Raw genomic sequence first — 21,057 nt, 5'->3', positions numbered from 1 at the left:
TCTCACACATCCTCAGTGATGTGAACAGGGACTTTTCCTGGTCTTAATTTGGCTGTTTGATTAAACTAAACAAAAGGAATCTAAACCAAACAGCAGAATAAGTTATGCTGACCAATGAATTCTGTAGGTCTTATTGCTTCCACTTTATAGCTCATTAAACCTCATCTAAACAAATGATCCATGACAAGACCAAAAAAAAAAAAAAATTGTTACAAACTAATGTATGATTGAATACATGAGCAGTCCTAAGTTTTATGGGAGGTCCATGAAGGGAAAGAGTTCATTAACAACTGATGAGATCAAGTAACAGCTCATGGAAAAATTGGCTTTTGAGCTGAAGTTTAAATGATAAGTAGTATTTTCAGAGATAAAACACAGATACAGGGGACAAGACTGGTCCAGATGTTAAGGAGTCCTATTTAGCTTCAGTGGTAAATATGTAGAAGGAAACTGTATGAGAGAAGCCCCAAAGGCTGATAGTATCAGTAATAATTAGGGCAGCTAGATAGCACAGCAGATAGTTCCCAAAGTGGGCACCACTGCCCCCTGGTGCATGCTGCAGCAATCCAGGGGAGCAGTAATGGCCACAGTTACATTTATCTTTCCTATTAATTGCTATTAAATTTTAAAGAAAATTAATTTCCAGGGGGCTAAGTAATATTTTTTTCTGGAAAGGGGGCGGTAGATCAAAAAAGTTTGGGAACCACTGGATTAGATAGAAGAGACGCATCTTCCTGAGTTCAAATCTGGCCTGACACTTACTAGGTGTGTGGCCTTTGGCAAGTCATTTAACCCTGCTTTTCTCAGTTTCCTCCTCTATAAAATGAGCTAGAGAAGGAAATGGCAAACCATTTCAGTATCTTTGCCAAGAAAACCCCAAATGGAATCACAAAGAGTTGGACAGGACTGAACAGCAACAAAGTAATAAAATTTATAAAGTCCTGAGAGGTTGGTGCAATTATTATTCCCATTTTTCACTTGAGGAAACTGAGGCAGAGGCTGTGTGACTTGCTCAGAGTCACACAGATAAAAAGTGTCTGAGGCCACATTTGAACTCAGGTTTTCCTGATTCCTGTCCAGTGCTCCAGCTTCTTTGCCACCTAGCTGATTCAGTGGTAGGTAGTGCCATATTGTAGAGAGTTTCCAATTTCAAGCAAAAGAGACTGAATTCAGTTCAGTAGACAATCATAGCCCTAGTGGATTTCAAGTAGCACATTGACATAGGATCATAGCCTAGAGCTAGAAGCAACCTCAATAGCCACTGAGGCTTCATTTTACACTTGAGAAAACTGAAGTGGGGGGACTTGCCTAAGGTTTTGTAGATAGAAAATATCAGAGAAGCCAGTTGAACCAAGATCCCCAGACTCCTGAGTCAGTTCTGCTCCCTTTTTGCCACATTGTCCTCATGGCCAGAAGACACCAGGCAATACTGGGAAGATTACAGTAGGGTGGAATATGAAGAAGGTGAAGCAGGAAAAAACATTGAGAAGTCATAGCAACAATTCAGGAAGATGGCAATGAGCCTGTGCCAGAGTGACAACAGAGGAAAAGAAAACTTAACAAAGGGTTTCCCCAAAGTTGGAGAAAACACTGAAGATTTTTCTTAAATACATTTTTGAAAATAGCTCTGGTGTGCAGCCAAGCATCTAATGATTAACCTCCTCCCCACTCCAATCCATTTTGTCTGCAGCTCAAACTGCTGCTAACAAAAACAGCTGCATCATTCCCCAAGCCCTCCTTAAACAAGATTGATCAAACAAAAAAGACAAAACAGGAGAGTTAAGTGATTTCAGTTCTAAATTGTGATCATACTCAATTCTCTTAACCTAAGGTCTGTGTGTTTGATAACTGTATTTCTCTCTTTATTCCTTGTTTTTTCTTTCTTCCTCTTTCTTGATTCCTTCCATTTTCTTTTTCTTTCCTTCTATTTTTCTTTTTTCTCTCTTCCTCTCTCTTTGATTTCTTTGTTTTTTTTTTATTCCTTCCTTCCTACTTCCCCTTCTTTTTTTTTAAACCCCTGCCTTCCATCTTGGAATCAATACTGTATATTGGTTCCAAGGCAGAAGAGTGGCAAGGGCTAGGCAATGGGGGTCAAGCAACTTACCCAAGGTCATACAGCTAGGAAGTTTCTGAGGCCACATTTGAACCCAGGACCTCTCATCTCTGGGTCTGACTCTCAATCCACTGAGCCACCTAGCTGCCCCCTGTTCCTACCTTTATTTCTCTTTCTTTCTTCCTCTCTTACTTGATTCCTTCCTTCCTTTCTCCCTTTCTCCCTCTTTCTTTCTTCCTTTCTTCATTTCTTGCTTGATCTTTCTTTCTTCCTTGATTTTTCTTTCTTCTTTTCTTTCTTTTTTCCTTTCTTCCTTTCTTTTCCCTTCCTTCTGTCTTAGTATCATTTCTTTTTTTTTTTTTTAATTTTTTTTAAAAACCTTTACCTTCCATCTTGGAGTCAATACTGTGTATTGGCTCCAAGGCAGAAAAGTGGCTCCAAGGGTAGGCAATGGGGATCAAATGACTTGCCCAGGGTCACACAGCTGGGAAGTGTCTGAGGTCAGATTTGAACCTAGGACCTCTGGTCTCTAGGCCTGGCTCTCAATCCACTGAGTTACCCAGCTGCCCCCTGTCTTAGTATCATTTCTAAGACAGAAGAGTGGCAAAGGCTAGGCAATCAGTTTTAAGTGATTTGCCCAGCATCACACAGCTAGGAAGTGTCGTAGACCACATTTGAATACTGATCCTCCTGACTCTAAGCTTGGCATTCCATCTACTGTGTAACCTAGCTGCCCCAATATTTCAATATACTTGGTTCTCCTTTTAAACTTATCAATTCTATTCTATTGCTTTTTAAAACACCATTTTGAGAAGAGATTCACTAGCTTTACCAGACTGCCCAAAGGGTCCATCCCACAAAAACAAAGGTATAAGGACCTTTGATTTGGCCATGCCCTCTCTTCCAGCCTGGTACCCACTCCCTTCTTCCCCTAACCCTTCTCTGGAATCTCTTATATCTGGTGGATTCTTTGCCTGAAATCTTCAGGGCAAACATTTCCAGCTTCCTATATGACTCACATTTCCTTGCCTATAATATCAGAGGGGAAAACTAATGACTGGAGGCCTTATCTCTCCCTATAAAACATCTTGAGTTTCCCTTGCCCAAATATAAAGACTGGCCTGTGTCTCAGTAAAGAGTTCCATGGGGCAACATTCTGCAAGGCCATCACCAAAATCCTTCCTTCTGAGAGGGTCTTCAGAACACTGATCAACATCTCTGGCTATAACCCTTTCCTGTCCTTCCTAGTTCCATTCCGGACATATTGTTCCTACTAGGTGGAATTTCCCTCCCTCCATTTGATATGAGATTTGGATTTAGGAAATCACTGTAAACTTTTCCAGAGGGAAAACAAGACTACTTGGAATTGTGTGACCCTGAATTAAAATGTAACATTTCAAGGACAAAGATAAATTGTGCCTACAGAAACAACAGTTGGCTGAAAATACACAAAAAACCTTAAATCATGACTGTATGCAACTTAGTCTTTGATTTTTCTTTTTAAAAATTCTTCATTACAAAAGAGGACTTCCTTCATGGATGATCCTGATAGTAATAGTTTTATGTATATACACATACATATAAAACACATATATGTACGTATGTGTATGTTGTCATTCAATTGTTTCAGTTGTGTCTGACTCTTTGTGACCCCATTTTCTTGACAGAGATACTGGAGTGGTTTGCCATTTCCTTCTCCAGCTTTTTTATAGATGGAGAACTGAGGGAAACAGGGTTGAGTGACTTGCCTGTGCTCTTTCAGCTGGTATGTGTGGCTAGATTTGAATTCAAGTCCTCCTGACTCCAGACCCCACACTTTATCCACTGTGCCACCACCTACCTCCCCGCATAGGTGTAGATGCAGATTTAATTTGAACAATTTTAGAGGATCATGGGATTTCAAAATAGAAGGGAACTTGGAAGTAATTCTGTCTAACCCCTTCATTTTGCAAAGAAGGAAATGGAAAGCCAGGGAGAAGTGGCTTGCCAAAAATCACAAAAATAATGAACAGGAGTGTTAGGATTCAAAGCCAGGTCTTTGGACTCCAAATCCTGTGCAAAATCTTACAGAGGCCGTTTTAATCAAGTGAACTAAAGTGGGAGGAGGAACACCCCCATGAAAAAAAGACAAATACCAAACAATTTGAAAACGGAAAGAGTACTAACAAATAAGGGCCTTATCAAAGTATTTAAAACTCCAAGGCCTTGAAAACAGCACTGATTTTTCCACCACAAATTTGCAACATTTGACTGCTGACTAGGCAGGGCAGCCGTAAACCAGCCAATATCAAAGTTTTCAGCCGAAAAATGAAACACTGTGGTAATCACCCATTAGACTCACCTTTCATTTCCATGATTCTTACATCGGAGCTCTTTAATCTCTACATCACACTGAAAAGGAAGCTCTTTTAATGTTTTTAGGGCAATTTCTGGAACTAAACTAAGAAACTTACATTATTTCAACTGTGTCAATGGGTCCAATTCAAAGAGAAATGGGCCGTTCAATTTTGGAAAGACCAAGGAAATCGTGGCTATTTCCCTGATTCCAGATCATCTTTACTCTCTAGCCCTCCCCAAAAATGAATTATGTGTCTGAAATGTAATAATTACAGGTGAATCCCCAGAAGTATTACCAACCCACAAGGCTAACTCCCCAAGAATAAGGGGACTTAGTCCTTAAAGCATTTTCAAAGCACTCCTTCCTCATTGGATAGACTGACTGGGGGGTTTCTACCCAGGGTTCATCTTGGGACCCTCCATGCTGCATAAACTCTATTGACAGCCCCCCACAAGGAAGAAGATAGAACTTACCAAGGGTCTCAAATCCTGTAGTCGATTTGTACCCCCTACCATACCCAAGATCTTTCTCCTTCACCATGGCTATGCCACCTCATCTCTGAGTCCATGACCCACCCCCCTTTTGGGATGCCAGTTGACCCAAAGAACTCATACATCCCTTTTACTGGGCCAGGAATATTATCTGTTTGTTGTTGCTGCTCAGTCATTTTCAACTGTTCAACTCTTAGTGACCCCATTTGGAGTTTTCTTGGCAAAGATACTAGAGTGGTTTACCATTTCCTTCTCCAGCTCATTTTACAGAGGAGGAAACTGAGGCAAACAGGGTTAAATGACTTGCCCAGAATCACTGTCTGAGACCAGGTGACTCTTCCTGACTCTAGCACTGTGCCAACTTGCTGCACATATTGTCCATAGGAGTCCAATATTTCCTCAAAGAAAATGCTCCCCAGCTCCTTTGTCATGGGGTCCCCATTTCCCATCTTACTACTTCTTCCATGAGGATACTCTTCATCAAGGCCTCTCTGTCCCCCAAATTTAATCCCTCCCTTCTGCAATCTCTCCCATTCTTGCCTAGAGATTCTAGGAGACATCAAACAGCATTAATTCTGGCCAGATAGGTGAGGGGGAAGGAGAAGGGGAAATATTTCTATCCAACATTACTTCAGTTGGGAATTTGTAATTCTGAGTGTGTCACAGCATAAAAAAGGAAAATGACCTAGAAAAACAATAATATAGAAACTGGTTAGAAGACAAGAGCTCAAAACCAATATTTCAAAAGTTTTAACTTGATAAGTCAGAGATTAAAGAATGAATAAATAATTGTGTATATAATGAATCAGGGAATGATTTTTAATGATTTTTCTTTTTTTTTTTTTTTTTTTGCCTTTGAAAAGGTACTTGGACTCAAAAAATGCCAGTGAATATGTTTTTCCATTTACAAAGAAGATATAAGTGTTGTAAATAAAACAACAAATCTCTATTACATATAGTTTTTTAAGGACATGCATTTACCATTTCATTTACAAAAACTGTCTTTCCAAATAAGCCTTCATATATTTAATTTTTTTAATACTTTTTAGTGCTTCGTTCACACTTTTTAAAACATAATTATCATTATCCCTCTTCCTCCATGTCTCTCCCCTCACCAATCATTTAAAACCTATTCTTAAGCTAATAATCATAGTGAAGCAAAGCAGATCCAACCATTGGCCATGTCCTAAATGTATGTCTTGTTCTTCATATCTACTCCATCATCTTTATATCATGAGGTGAAAAACATATTTCATTGCTGGTCCTCTGGAGTTATTGATCATTGCATGGACCAAAATTCTTAAGTCTTTCAAAGTTTTCTTTATGACATAATTGTACAATTTTTTTCTCCTGGTTTGCTCACTGTAGGTTTTCTAAATCTGTCCTTTTCATTTTTTCTTGCTGAATTATAAAATAATAAATTATAAATATTATTAAATAAATAAAAATTAAAACATAAAATTAGATTCATACATCATTTATTAGCCATTTACCAAACTGAGAGGCCAAAGGATGTGAACAGATAGTTCTCCAAATTAGAAAAGCATACTACTAACAACCACATGGAAAAAATGCTCCAAATATTTAATAAGAGAATGTTTCCCCAACAATTTTTAGGAGTCTTTCCTGAAAATGTTGGGACCTTAGGATTTATCAAAAATTACCTCACTCTTATGTTCATTTACTACTGTCTTGTGCTTTTAATCTGTCCCACTGATCAACTTTCTATTTTTAACTGCCTTGATGATTACATGTACTTTGAGATGATACTACCAATCCTTAATTCCTTCTTTTTTTATCATCATTAACATTAAGATTCTAGATATTTTGTTCCTACAGATTAATTTTGTTTTCTTTTTTTCTGGCTCTTTAAAAGTAACTATTTAATGAGCTGACTGAGATGATATAGAATAAGTAAATTAATTTAGGTGATCAATTTTATTGTATTGGCAGGACTAAATTGTCCATTCAGATTTTTAGAATTGTCTTTATTTCTGTAAAAAGCATTTTGCAGTTGAATTCATATAAGTCCTCTGCAAGTATTGGTAGGTAGACACAATACAATTCTATAGTTATTTTGATCAATTTTATTTTCCCTAGTTATATGTATGTACAAATAATTTCCAACATTTTATTTTTTTAAGGATAAATGAATTTTTTTGTTTTATTAATATAATTTTGTTTTTTAAATATTTTTCCATGGTTCCATGATTCATGTTCTCTCTTTCCCTTCTTCCCTCTCCCCTCCCAGAGTTAACAAGTAATTCTACTGGGTTACAAATTTCCAACATTTTAAAAAGAATTTTGAGTCTCGATTTCTCTCCCACTCCCCACCATCTCACCAAGATATAGATTTTACACATGTAATCATCTAAAACATTTTTATAGTTCTTTTGAATGAAATTTCTTTCTGTCTTTTCTTGCAGTTTTGTTGGTAATATATAGAAAGGTTAATGCTTTTTGTGGTATTATATTTTGTATGTTGCTATTTTGCTAAAGAAAATGTTTTAATTAATGTTAGATGAATCTCTAATGTTCCTTAAGGAGACTTCCACAATCATCTACAAAAAAAAAAAAAAGGTTCCTCTTTGCTGTTCTTATTTCCTTAAATTTCTTGTTTCTTGTCTTACTGATATAGTTGGCATTTCTAAAGCTATATTTTATTAAACAGTAATAATAGTAATAGACATTTGCTTTACTTAATTCTTTTGGAAAGGCTTCTAGTGATTTGCCATTGCATACAATAGTTTTGGTTTTAAATTAAATTTTTTATCATACTAAGAAAATTTCCTTTTATTATTATTATGCCTTTAAGATTTTTTCTTAAAGAAACAGATGTATTTATCAAAAGTTATTTCTGCATCTATTAATATAATCACATGGTTTTATTAACTACTATTAATATGGTATTTTATGTTCATAGTTTTCCTAATACTGAAAAAACATGTATTCTTGATATAAACCCATCATAATTATAAAGCTTAATTATGTTTATATATTGTTATGTCCACTTTACTAATATTTTATTCAGAATTTTTGCACAGGTATTCATTAGGGATACTGAGCTGTCATTTTCCTTCTTTGTCTCTTCATGGTTTAGGTATTAAGACCATATTTGTATAACAAAAGAAGTTGGGAAGTAATCCTTCTTTTTACATTTTTACATATATATTTTATGTACATGTATTAGTATTATGTAGTATTAGAATTAATTTGTTCTTTGAATATCTGACAGAATTTACTTATAAATCCATCTGGTAATTGTATTTTCCCTGCACTGGGAATTCATTTATGCCTTATTCATTTTCTTTTTTTTCTGAGATTCTATGTAAATTTTCTTCTTTATTCTTATAATTTACATAATTTATTTTTATAGAAAATCATCCACTTCATTTAAATTCATTAATGTTCATAGCAAATTTTAAGCAAAATTGTTTCTAATAATTTCCTTTCTTTCTTCACATTGTGAATTCTCCTTTTTTATTTTTCATGTTGATAATTTGGTTTTCCTCACTTTTTTCAAGAATCAGATTAGCCAAAAGTTTATCCTTTTTATTCATTATTTCTCTAGGCTTTTAGTTGTATATCTAGTCCACTAATCTGCTCCTTTCTCTTTTGTTGATTTTAATATTTAAAGGTATTATTTTCCCTCTTGAGATGGATTGGTTACATCTCAAAATTTATGGAATGTTGTCTCATTCATCCTCTGATGAAATGAATTGTTGTTTCTATGATTTGTTCCTTGACTCACCAGTTCTTTAGGATTAAATTACTTAGTCTATGTTTAAGTTTAAATCCTTTCTCTAGAGGCTCTTGAGTGATTTTAATTTTAATTAATAAAATTGGTAAATGAAATGTGTATTATTCAATTTTTGTAAAAGTGCCATGCATGTGTGAAAATATGCATATTCCTTTCTATTGCCACTCAGTCATCAGAAAGTTCTCTTCTTTAACTTTTCTACAAATCTTTTTGGATCCTCAAGTTCTTTATTTATTGTCACTAAATTCATCTACATTTAAAAAGAATACATTAAGGGACTGCTAGGTGGTGCTATGGGCAGATAGCTGGGCTCAGAGTCAGGAAGATCTGAATTCAAATTTGGCCTCCAATACTTACTAGCTGTGTGTGACCCCTCCATTTGCTTCAGTTTCCTCATCTGTAAATGAGAATAATAATGGCATCTACCTCCCAGGATTGTTGTGAGGATCAAATGAGATAATTATTAAAGTGTTTTACATAGTGTTTGGTCCGCAGCTAAGTATTATGCAAATGTTAGCCATTAAAGTTCCTAACTATTATAGTTTTACTATCTATTTCTCCTTATAATGCAATCTTTATTATTCATTGTTCCTTTTGGTTCCTATGACATTTGGTGTATGTATTTGTGTATAAATAATGTGTGTATACATACATAAAATACAGAATTATACAGAAATATATACACATATATAATAAGTTCTGACATTACTTTAGTATCTATACCTTAAAGTATAATGTAATTTCTCTCTCCACTTTAATGATGTCTATTTTTAACATGCTTTATCATAGATCATGATTGCTATCTCTTTTTTATTTCACTTGAAGTTTATTAAATCCTGCCTTGCTCTTCATATTAACATGTAAATATTCCAGTTTGTGAGCATTTCCTATAAACACAACCTTATTGCAATCTGCTTTCTAACCCATTCTATGATCTTTTTTTCCCATTCTGTAGGTGAGTTCATATTCAGTGCTTTGATTACTAATTATGTACTTCCCTCCATTATTTATTCCCTGCCCCCTCTTTGCAAAGAAGATAGGGAAAGAGAAGGAATGTTATAAACTATAGTGATATTTCCACGAAACTATTTCTCCTCTCTAACTCTTGCCCAGACTTCAATCACTAGTTCTTTCTTCCTCCCTCTTTCCTTCCTTTCTTCCTTTTCTCCCTCCCTCCCTCCCTCTCCTTTCTTTTTATTTTTTTACTTTTTCTCCTCCTTGCTCTCCTCTCCTTTCTTTCTCTCCTTTCCTTCTCTCTCCTTTCTCTCTCTCTGACTCATTTTCTCTTCCTCCCTCTCTCCTCCTCTTTCTTTTATCTTTCTTTCTTTCCTCTTCTTTTTCTCTTTTTCTTCTCTTCCTTTCCATTAAGTCTTCCCTTTATTATCTATTCTCAAAAGTTCACATTTGGTTTTTTGTTTGATTATTCCCTTTTCTCCCCATCTCTCCCTTCTCAAAGTCCTCTGTCCCTGTTCCCTGTCTTTGCCTGTCACCTTCTTGAGTATAATACATTGCTACACCAAATGTTATATATATATATATATATGTTTCTATATGCATACACACACACACACACACACACACACACACACACACACACACTTGTGTGTGCAGGTGGTTAAACATAAACTTTTGTTTGGTTCAGATGACAATGAAATTTATCTGGTACCATTCTTCCTTATTCCTCCTCTCCTTTTTTGCATGCCTTTCTTAAAACTCCCAATTTCGGAGAAATTTCCTCACCCTTGTTCCTCATTTGTTTTCCCATTGGGTTCCTTTGTCCCAGGAAATAAAATTTCAGAACAGAAAGGGGGGGGGGGGAACTTCTTTGGCACTGTAAACTAACAAACATACAAGGTTGCCAGTAAGGAGGAGGGTATCTGAACAACAAGGAAAAGAAAAGAAACAAAAGGAGGAAAGAAATGAGTTAATTTTTTTAAAAAAAGTAAAATGAATCATTAATATAAGTAAAACCCCAAAACAAAGAACAGGGTACACAAATGGAAATGAAAGAAGTGAGAGAAAAGACAGGCTTTGGGAAAAGTTACATCAAATTAATTTCAGCAAAACTAATCACAACAATGAAATATCGAAGGGAATAAAAATAACTAGAATATTAGAGAAAGATATTATGGAAAGCACAAACATAACTGTTTTAACTTTTGTATGAAAAGACTTACTATGCCAACAAAATGAAAGGACAGAATTGATAAGCAAATAAAATCCACAGTCTGTTGCAAGAAAGGCATCTAAAAAGCATACACATACACACAATCAAAATGAGAGGCTAGAACAAAATTTACCATGTATCAGACGAATCCAAAAAAGCAGGAGTTGCAATCACACTAGCAGACAAAGTAAAAATAAAAATTCATAATATCAATGGAGACAAACCAGGAAATTATACTATACTTAAAAGGAAAAACAATGAACCAATATCAATATCATACAGATATACCAAAAGGCATTGCATTTAAGTTCATAATGGAAAAGTTAACTGAATTACAAAAATTTTGAGTAACACTAAAATAGTAAAAGACATTACTGTTATTTGCTTAGAACTGGACAAATCTAGCAAAAGTAAACAAAAGGGAAAGAATGAAACTAAACTGCGTGATAATTTAGACTAAAAGATTTATGACATCTGAATGAAAATATTAAAGATGCACATCTCTCGGCAATACGTTTACAAAAATAGACCACATGCTAGGGCACAGAAAAATTATAAATAAATGTAAAAAAGACATACCAAATAAATTCTTTACTGACCCTACTGTAATACAAAATAGTCATCAATATAGAGAACCCAAGCAAAAGACACAGACCTAAATGGAGATGTAATGATGGAAATCTGAACTATGTGTAGGTCAAATAACAAATCATAGAAACAATTAATAACTGAAGGACAATAAAAATGATGAGACAACATACCAAAATTTCTGGGATACAGCTAAAGCAGTCCTCAGAGGAAAAATTATATCCCTAAAAACATAAGTTAACAAGATAGAAAAAGTGATGATTAATTAACTGAATATGTAAAATTTTAAAAGAGAAAACCAACAACTAAGTAAATTCAAAATAAGCATAAAAGAGGAAATCTTCACACTTAAAGAAAAAATAGATAAATTAGAAACCTGGACTGATAAACAAAACTAAAGAGTTGATTTTTTTTTTGAAAAAGACTAACAACATTGATAAGAGTTGTTGTTTTTAAAGATTAACAATGTTGATAAATGTTTAAAACCTGATGAAAAAAATCAAATGAATAAAATTTAAAATGAACAAGATAAAATTACCACAAACCCAGAATAAATAAAAGTAAGTATGAGATCCTATTATACAATATATAGTCATTATATGCCAATAATATTGAGAATTCAAAGGAAATAACAAGATTACCTACAGGAACATGAAATACCCAGATTATTTGTTGTTTTCCAGTCATTAATCATATCTGACATTTCTTGACTTCATGGGCCATAGCAAGCCAGGCTCTTCTTATCTTCCACTCTCTCCTGAAGTCTGTCCAATTTCATGCTCATTATTTCCATGACACTATTTATCCATCTCATCTTCTGCTGTCTCCTTTTCCTTTTGTCTTCAATGTTTCCCCAGCATCAGTGTCTTTTCCAATGAGTTCTGTTCTCCTCATTAGGTGGGGAAAGTACTTCAGCTTTATCTTCAGTATTTGACCTCCCCGTGAATAGTCTGAATTAGTTTCTCTTAGTATTGACTGACTTGATCTCTTGAACCATAATTCAAAATCTTTGGTTCTGCAATGATCAACTTTCCTTATAGAGTCCAACTCTCACAGCTAGATATCACTCCTGGAAAAACTTTGACCATATAGAACTTTGTCAACTACATGGCACAGTGGATAGAGAGCCAAGTGAGGAAGATTGAGGAAGACATCTTCTCGAGTTCAAATTTGGTGTCAGACACTAGCTGTGTGACCTTGTGTAGTCACATAACCCAGTTTGCCTCAGTTTCCTCATATGTAAATTGAGCAGGAAAAGGAAATGGCAAACAACTCTAGTATCTTTGCCAAGAAAACCCCAAATATGGTCACAAAGAGGCAAATACAACCGAGCAACATCTATTTTAATATGATAAAAAGTAAACACCTAAAACCAAAAGTCAACATTATAGGTCAACGGTTGGCAACCTTTTAGCCATGAGAGCCATAAACACCTGTGGAAGGAGGAGGATGGAGGCGGAAGGCGCTGGAATATGGGGCGGGGGCTGTAGGGCCCCCTGGGGCACATCCTGGGGCTCAGCCTGGACTAGCTGGTTGGGAGGTGGAGCCAGATATGGCTCGAGAGCCATAAGTTGCTGACCCCTGTTATAGGTGATGGGGAAACCCTAGAAAGTTTCCCAATAAACGCAAGGCTAAATCAAGGAAACTATAAATATTAGCAGTAGTAATAAGATTATCAAATACTCCTAAAGGATTTGTGAGCACATCTATTAAGTAGTTCTTTCATGTTATCTAGATCAATAATAATGTCAAACACAAAAAAACAGGGTCCGTTAATCCATACACAAGGATGCCTATGGGCTGTATATTGACTTAATTTTAAAATGTAATCATATATATGTTAAAATCTGGGCAGTAGATGATCTTCATCCACATGATCTTTCCAGTGTGGATGGATAAGCCAGATTCCTTTGAGAGATTACAGATCTTTTCCAGGGAACTCTAATATTCTGGGGTTTGATGCACTCTGAATCATGTCATCCTTTCATATACTCATCTGAGAACCAAGGCACATCTGGAGCCTCATTATTCCATGAGGAATCTCTCTTTGACCTAGTCCCCTTCTTCACAGTGGTGGATGCCTTTAGCAAGCATACATCTCCCTGTTTTGTGCCTTATTCCACTGTACAAAGTTATTCCCATGATTACATCATCTAAGGAATCTTGAATGACCTTGACGAATGGATGAGAGAAACCCTGCTGCAAAAAAGCCTATCAGATATTATTTTGTCCTAGAGAACTAATTGCTAATTTTGTTGGTAACCAATAAGCAATGAGCACAATAGGCTCATATTTTCAACATTTTCAGTTATTTGTGAAATGGCCCATTGTGTTGGGGTTTTTTTTTAAGTCTTCATGATTTCTAATAGTGCCATCACTGAGGCTGCCCTTGATTTGTAGATAGAGAACTCACATAAAGATTTTGTATAGATGGGAGTATAGCCATATAAGTTGGTAGTATTAAAGTTCTCTTAGGCGCTTTTTTTTAGGTATTAGTAAGGTCCAGTATTATTTCCACATTATCAGAAAGATAAGAGGCATAAAGGCATATTAAAGCATAAAGATGGTCTAAGAGGAGGCAAAACCATCTCTCTTCTCTGATGACAAAATGGTTTATATGGAAAATTCTAGAAAACCAGCAAAAAATAGAGATAACTCCAATAATAATAATGACAATAATGATTACATCAATGATGATAACCAGCATTTATATAGTGCTTTGGGAGCAGCTAGGTGGCACAGTGGATAGAATTCCATACCTGGAGTCAGGAAGAATAATCCAAATCCAGCCTCAGATACTTAGTAGCTGTGTGGCCCTGGGCAAGTCATTTCACCCTGTTTGCCTCAGTTTTCTCATCTGTATAATGAGCTGGAGAAGGAAATAGCAAACCACTCCTGTATCTTTGCCAAGAAAACCCCATTTGGGATCACAGAGTCAGATGTGACTGAAATGGCTAAATGACAATATATAGTGCTTTCAGCTTTGCCAAACACTTTACAACTCACATCTCATTTGACACCTAACAACAATTCTGTGAGACAGGTACTATTATCCCAACCATTTCAAGGATGAAAAAACTGAATCTGAGAGATGTTCAGTAATTTTCTTGGGGTCACACAGCTAGAAAGTATTTAAGGGAGGATTTGAACTCAGATCTTCTTGACTCCAAATTTATCCCTCTAACCACTATTCAACTCTCTGATGCCATCAAGTGTACAAAATAAACCCTCCAAAAAAACAGTTTTTTGTAACAACCAAAATATTCAGAAAGGAATAATATAAAATGAATGGCCACAAAAATCTATAAAATATCTAGGAGTTGACAACATTCAATACAATTACAATTATAGCATATTCGTTAAAGAAATAAAAAACAACTAAGTTACTGGAGGGATATCTATAAATATGCAATGTTAATATCATAAGTATTATTGAAAACAATAAAATATAATACCTAGAACAATGAAAATGACAGTAGTACTGAAATTATTTACAGGTTTAGTGTTATACTGATCAAACTGCCAAGAGGATACTTTACAGAACTAGACAAAATATACAAAATTCATTTGGTACATTACAAGATCTAGACTATCAAGGGATAAAAAAAATATGGGAATTTAAAAAATGAGAATTAAGAAGAAAAAGCACTTCTACAGATTAATGTGTATTTCAAATAGTCATCAAAATGCATAAGGGCAGATAGATGGCACAGTGAACAGAACACCAGATCTAGAATCAGGGGTTCAAATCTGGCCTTAGACACTTCCGAGTTGTGTGACCCTGGGCCAGTCACTTAACTCCTTTTGCCTAGCCCTTGCCCTTCTGTCTTAGAATTGTTACTAAGTCAGAAAGTAAGGATTTTTAAGAAGCACTAGTGCATACAGGTTTAAAGTGGAAAAGCAGATTAGTAGAATAGCCTAAATAAGGGAAAATCAGAAATAATTTAACTTGGTAACGTAGTATGGCAGGTAGGTGGCACAATGGATAGAGCATTAGGTCTGGAGTCAGAAAGACTCATCATAAGTTCAGGTCTGGCCCCAGACACTCAATTGCTGTGTGATCCTAGGCAAGTCACTTAACCCTATTTATCTTAGTTTCTTCATCTGTAAAATAAGTTGGAAAAGGAAAATGGCAAACCACTCCAGTATCTATGCCAAGAAAACCCTGAATGAGGTCACACAAAGTTGGGTATGACTGAAAATGACTGAATGACTCAGCATATAATGAACCTAGAAATTAATTCCTTAGGAAAGAACATACTATTTGAAAAGAGTATTGGGAAATCTAGAAAGCAGCCTGACAGAAATTAGGGTTAGTCTAATATTTTACATCACATGTCACTACAACTTCAAACTGGATAAACAAAATAACTATTAAAGGTCATGTCATCAAAAATGGAAGAAAACTAAAACAGACATCTCTACTAAATATTGCTGATAAGGACATACATGAACAGATACATACACACACACACAAAATTAAAAGAAATATATAAATAATGGTATCATTTATTATATAAATAAATATATATAATTATAGAGAGCCAGCTCTATATTTTGGGGGGTTCTGAGTGGCATTTAGTGGCGTCGGATGGAATGAGAACAGTCAGACTAAATGCTTAGCTCATAACTGCTCCAACTTGCCATGGAGTCTTGAGTTTAATATATAATGGTTTTACACAAAGAGCACAGAGAAAGAATCACAGCTGTGAAGGGGTTACAAATTATACAAAACCCATTAATGTCTAAAAAATAGAGAGATATGTCTAGGGTCAAAGCCAAATTCCAACCACCAATTAGTAGGAGGTTAATTCTGGGAGCAGAAATATATTTCATAGAGATCCTAAACAAATTGAGTCCTGTACTCTTGACTTACAGGATTGCACCTGGTCAGATAAAGTCTTGTCTAGCTTTGTCTGCCTCCAGCCTTGATTGTCTAAGTAATATATCTTTTAGAGTTCAGGCTTCTTGATTATCAAGGAGAGAAATTGTTAACTCCATACCTTCTGGTTTGCTAGGAACTTAAAGCTTTTCAATAAGTCTATAATGTTTTTCCAATAAGAAAAGGTATGGATCATAAAAGGGGTCAAAAGAGGGGTCTCAGATTTTTATCTATTCTCTTTTTGGTTTCCCACATATAATAACCAAAACCTATTCCCCAGTAGAAATATATGAAGAAATAGTCTTCAAAATAGAACTGAAAATTATTGTCCTGAAAGAATGTTCCAAATCTCTAATAATTATAGAAATGATTAGCAAAACAACTTAGAAATAAAACAGATGTCTATTGATTTGGGACTGGTTAACCAAATTGAAATACATGAATGTAATTGAAATATTACTATAAAGAAAGAAACAATAAATATGATGAATTCAGAGTCATCAGAAGACATGAACTGATGGAAACTTCAATAAGCAAAAATATTTTACATGAAGACTCCAACAATAAAATAACCACAGCAATAACAACAATCGAACCCAATGCTCTGAAATTAGTAGGACCGTGCTTGGCCCCAAAGACAAGATCTGAGAAGGCCCCCATCCTGATTTCTTTGCAGAGGTTGGGGACTATATGAGTGTGGAATAAATAGTAAGTATAACTTCAAAATTTTGCAACATGGCACCTTGAGGGCAGAGGCTGTCTTGTGCTTCTTTTTTTACCTCCAGTGCTGGTGTTGTTCAGTCATTTTAGTCATATCTGACTCTTTGTGACTCCATTTGAGATTTTCTTGGCAAAGACACTGGAGTGGTTTTCCATTTCCTTCTCCAGTTCATTTACCCAGGGTCACATAGCTAGGTAAGTATCTGAAACCAGATGAATCTTCCTCATTCCAAGTCTGGGGCTCTATCCACTGTGTCCCCCAGTTACTCTCCTTAGCACACAGTAGGTGCTTAACAAATGTTTATTGGTTGATTCTTTTTCCTCAACTGTTTTTTCCCCTCTTTGTAGTCTGTGTTATAAGGGATGATTCTCTGGAAGGGGCAGAGAGGAAGAATACTTTAGGAAGATATAAATGACTTAAAAGATATCAGTATATTATTTTGAAAGTTCCATGATGATCACATATAACCCATGGCATCAGACGACTTTCTCAAAATGCTGGAAAATTTGTTGCAAAGTCAGATATAAAAACAATGCATCCATCTACGAGGGAGTAAGGGGAAAGAAGGGGATAAACAGCCTCCTTGTTCTTGGAAATGAGAGAGGTTTGTTTTAACGGTGTGTGTGTTGATGGAAGAATTCCAATGGAAAAATTCCATTAGAATCATACTGAAAATGGACCTAGTTGTATTCCAAAGAACAGGGCTGCAGTTTGGGGATGGGAAGGGCTCAAAGGAAGAGGAAGAAAAGCTAAATCCTAGCTTTAGGGCATGAAGATTTTTTAAGGTCACCTGGGCTGACCCATTCATTTTCCAGATTGGAAAGCTGATCCCCAGAAAGGTTTAGTGATTTACTCAATGTATCATGGGCAGTTGATAGAAAAACTGAAAATTGAGCTCTGGTTCTCTGACTTCCCATCCAATGATTTTTCCCTCATAAGGTAAATACTTCCCTCATCCAGTCAGCAAGCTAATCCTGCCTATGGCTTAAGAAGAGTCCTTTTCACAAGGATGAAACCAGAACAACATCTTCTTTCTTTCACCATTCGAACTCAAAGGAGGTTTCATAAATGGAGCTGGAGTTTCTCTATGTGTCATAAATGATGTTGGAGTTTCATTCCAACACATCACACACATACACACCAGCCAAGGGTCACAGCCTCTTAAATGTATTATTTAAACTGTCAAACTAATTCAACTAGGAGGAAGACAGAGCTGTTAATAAATGCAAAAAGCAGTTCAATCACGTGGTTATATTGTTCAGCTAATTAACTGGATGGTCTGTACCTGTTCTAATCTGCAAAAGGAAGGGTTTAAATTAAATCTCAAAGTCATTCATTTAGAGCTGGATTGCAGGCCACCTAATCCAATCTCTTAAATTACAGGGAGAATGCCAGGTTTAGAGACTGGGGACCATATATTTCTGAATTCAAATCCAGTATCAGACACTAATTAGCTATGTGACCCTGGGCAAGTCACTTAACCCTGTCTGCCTTACTTTCTGAATCTGTAAAATGAGTTGAAGAAGAAAATGACAAACCATTCCAGTATCTCTGCCAAGAAAAATCCAAAAGGGGTCACAAAGAGTCAAACACGACTGAAACAACTGAACGATGACAACCCCTTCAATCTCCACATACAGGAGATGGCATGGGCATTGTACCTCCAAATTATAGAAGTGTTTCAGGCAAACTGTAAGCAAGGAAATCCCTTTGCTCCCTTACATCCTTGTGACTCCTAACCCAAACCATCTGATAACTCCTATAAGACCCTGAGAGGATTATCCCCTTTGGATTGTCCTTTAGATTTGAGATGGAGAGATACACCTTCAGGCAACACCTTGATACCATCAGGTTTTATCTAAGACATCTATCTGTCATGTCCCCTAAACTATGAAAATCACCCCCTATGTCTTCAGGCAAACCTTCCCCCCTTGTGCCTCAGTGCATACCACTCTAAAGTAATGTCTTTACCATGGCACAGAATCACGTCTTCACTGTTGTAAAGGGTATAAAGACCATCTGAGAGCCATCTTTTCATCTATGCTGTCCTCCTGGTCAGATTCAGCACTACCCTCTAAACTAATAAATGTCTCTTTTTTATTTTTAAGCTAAGTTTCAGAGTCTTTCATTCTTGCAAATAGTACCCTTCCTGAACCCTGGGGGTTCACATCAAGCCCCCCACAGCAATACCACAACTTAGAAATGTTTCTTGTGAAATATCTCTATCTGTTCCTGATTCTCTCCAGTCCCACTGTCAGCATCCACTGCTTTATGCCTGGCTGCTGTGGGAGTAAAACTGAATGAATACTCCAAGTATTTAAATTTATGGGATTTAATAATAACAAAGTGAGAGAGAAAGGGATTCCTTCAGCCAAGTGAGCAGAGCACAGAGCCAGAGACCCACACCTGCTGTGCTTTACCAAAGCAAAAGCCCAAAAGAGCCCCACAGTGTGGGTTTCAGCAAAATTTCTCTCTCAAAAGTCATGATCTAATAGTGAGGTTGTAATTAAAAAGGATGCTGGGTAAATGTAGTTCAGGTGTGAGAAATGTCTATTTGCACACTGCTTAGAAGGGACCTTTGACTACCTCAGACCACTCTACCTGCCCCCAATTGTGTTGTTTCTCATCCTTGTATCCCCAATTCGTGGTGGAGTATACTGAGAAAGGCAAAACAGTCCTGACGAGCCAGAGAACCTGGGTTCAAATCCCCACTTTGACATTCCATAGCAGTGAAAGAACTAAGTCATAAATAACCTCCTGGGACTCCACTTCCTCTGGACGCCCTTCCAACTCTTTATCCATGATCTATGAACATTTTTGTTTGCTTGCTTTTATTGCTGGCCAAATCTGGGATTTGGGAGCTGGAAGGAGATGCTTCCTTTGCCAGCACAGGTCAGCACCTTCTCTGAAATGTTCAGCCTCAATGAGCAGCCTATGGGTCCAGGAAGAGATTAACTGGTCTGATGAGGGTCAGAGTTTCTCTTGTTTCAGAGGCAGAATTTGAACCTAGATTTTCTTGGCTCCAAGATCTGCTTCTTATCTATGACACCATATTTCTTTTCACCTTGAACGTAGTAGGTGCTAAATAAATAACTGATGAAATGAATAGCCTTCTACTGGCTTCCAGGATTCCTGGCTTGCCACCACCCGGATCATTCTTCAGGCTTCCTCTGGTCTGATTTTCCTCCAAAGGCTTGATTTAAGTGTCTGATATATGATTTTATTTAAATATATGTGTCTATGTGTAGACATACTTATATGATATGTATCTCTATGTGCGTGTCTATATACTTACATGTGTGTCTATATGTCTGTATAGATTTGATTGTGTATTATGTTTACTTATGTAAGACCACATATGTGTCGATGTGTGTTATAGACATATATGATTATTTCTACATAGACATATATTATCTATGTATCTCTATGTCTGTCTTTATACTAAGATATGATTGTGTATACATGGCAATGTGTGTATGGGTCTGTCTACATAGACTGATGTGTGATCATGTCTTTATAGAGAATATATTATATCTGTATCTGTCTATATAGAAACTTGCATGGGATTATATGTGTGTCTATATGTGTGCCTATGTTTGTATATATCTATATACTTGTGTGGGATTATATGTCTATGTCTGTGTATAGACGCATGTCTATATATACACATATAGGCATACATACAAGTTTATAGATACACATAGGTGTACATGCATATACGCATCTATACAATCATATGTGTTGGTACATAGCTACACATGAGTATGTAAATATATAATCATGTATGAGAAAGAGATAGAGGAGGAAGGGAGATGGAGAGGGAGGGGGAGAGAGAGGTCGGGAGACAGAGAAAGAGGGAGAGGGAGGGAAGAAGGGGGAGATACAGAAAGACATACAGAGAGGAGGGAGAGAGAGAAGTGAGAAATAGAGACAGAGAGAGACAGAGAGACAGAGACTGAAAGCAAGAGAGAGAGAGAGAGAGAGAGAGAGAGAGAGAGAGAGAGAGAGAGAGAGAGAGAGAGAGAGAGAGAGAGAGACAGAGAGAGAGAGAGACAGA

At 36.2% G+C, this 21,057-nt stretch overlaps 1 protein-coding gene across 1 annotated transcript in view; it reads right to left on the bottom strand.

The window, feature by feature from the left end:
* LOC123241706 (ankyrin repeat and SOCS box protein 9-like) overlaps nt 1-21,057 on the bottom strand; it is a 61,483-nt gene that overhangs the window by 35,224 nt on the left and 5,202 nt on the right. The gene's annotated exons all lie outside the window — the stretch shown is intronic.

This window comes from Gracilinanus agilis, chromosome 3 (assembly GCF_016433145.1).
Source record: "Gracilinanus agilis isolate LMUSP501 chromosome 3, AgileGrace, whole genome shotgun sequence".
Lineage (NCBI taxonomy): Eukaryota > Metazoa > Chordata > Mammalia > Didelphimorphia > Didelphidae > Gracilinanus > Gracilinanus agilis.
Note: the sequence above shows the minus strand (reverse complement) of the source record. Positions and strands in the feature narration are given on the sequence as shown.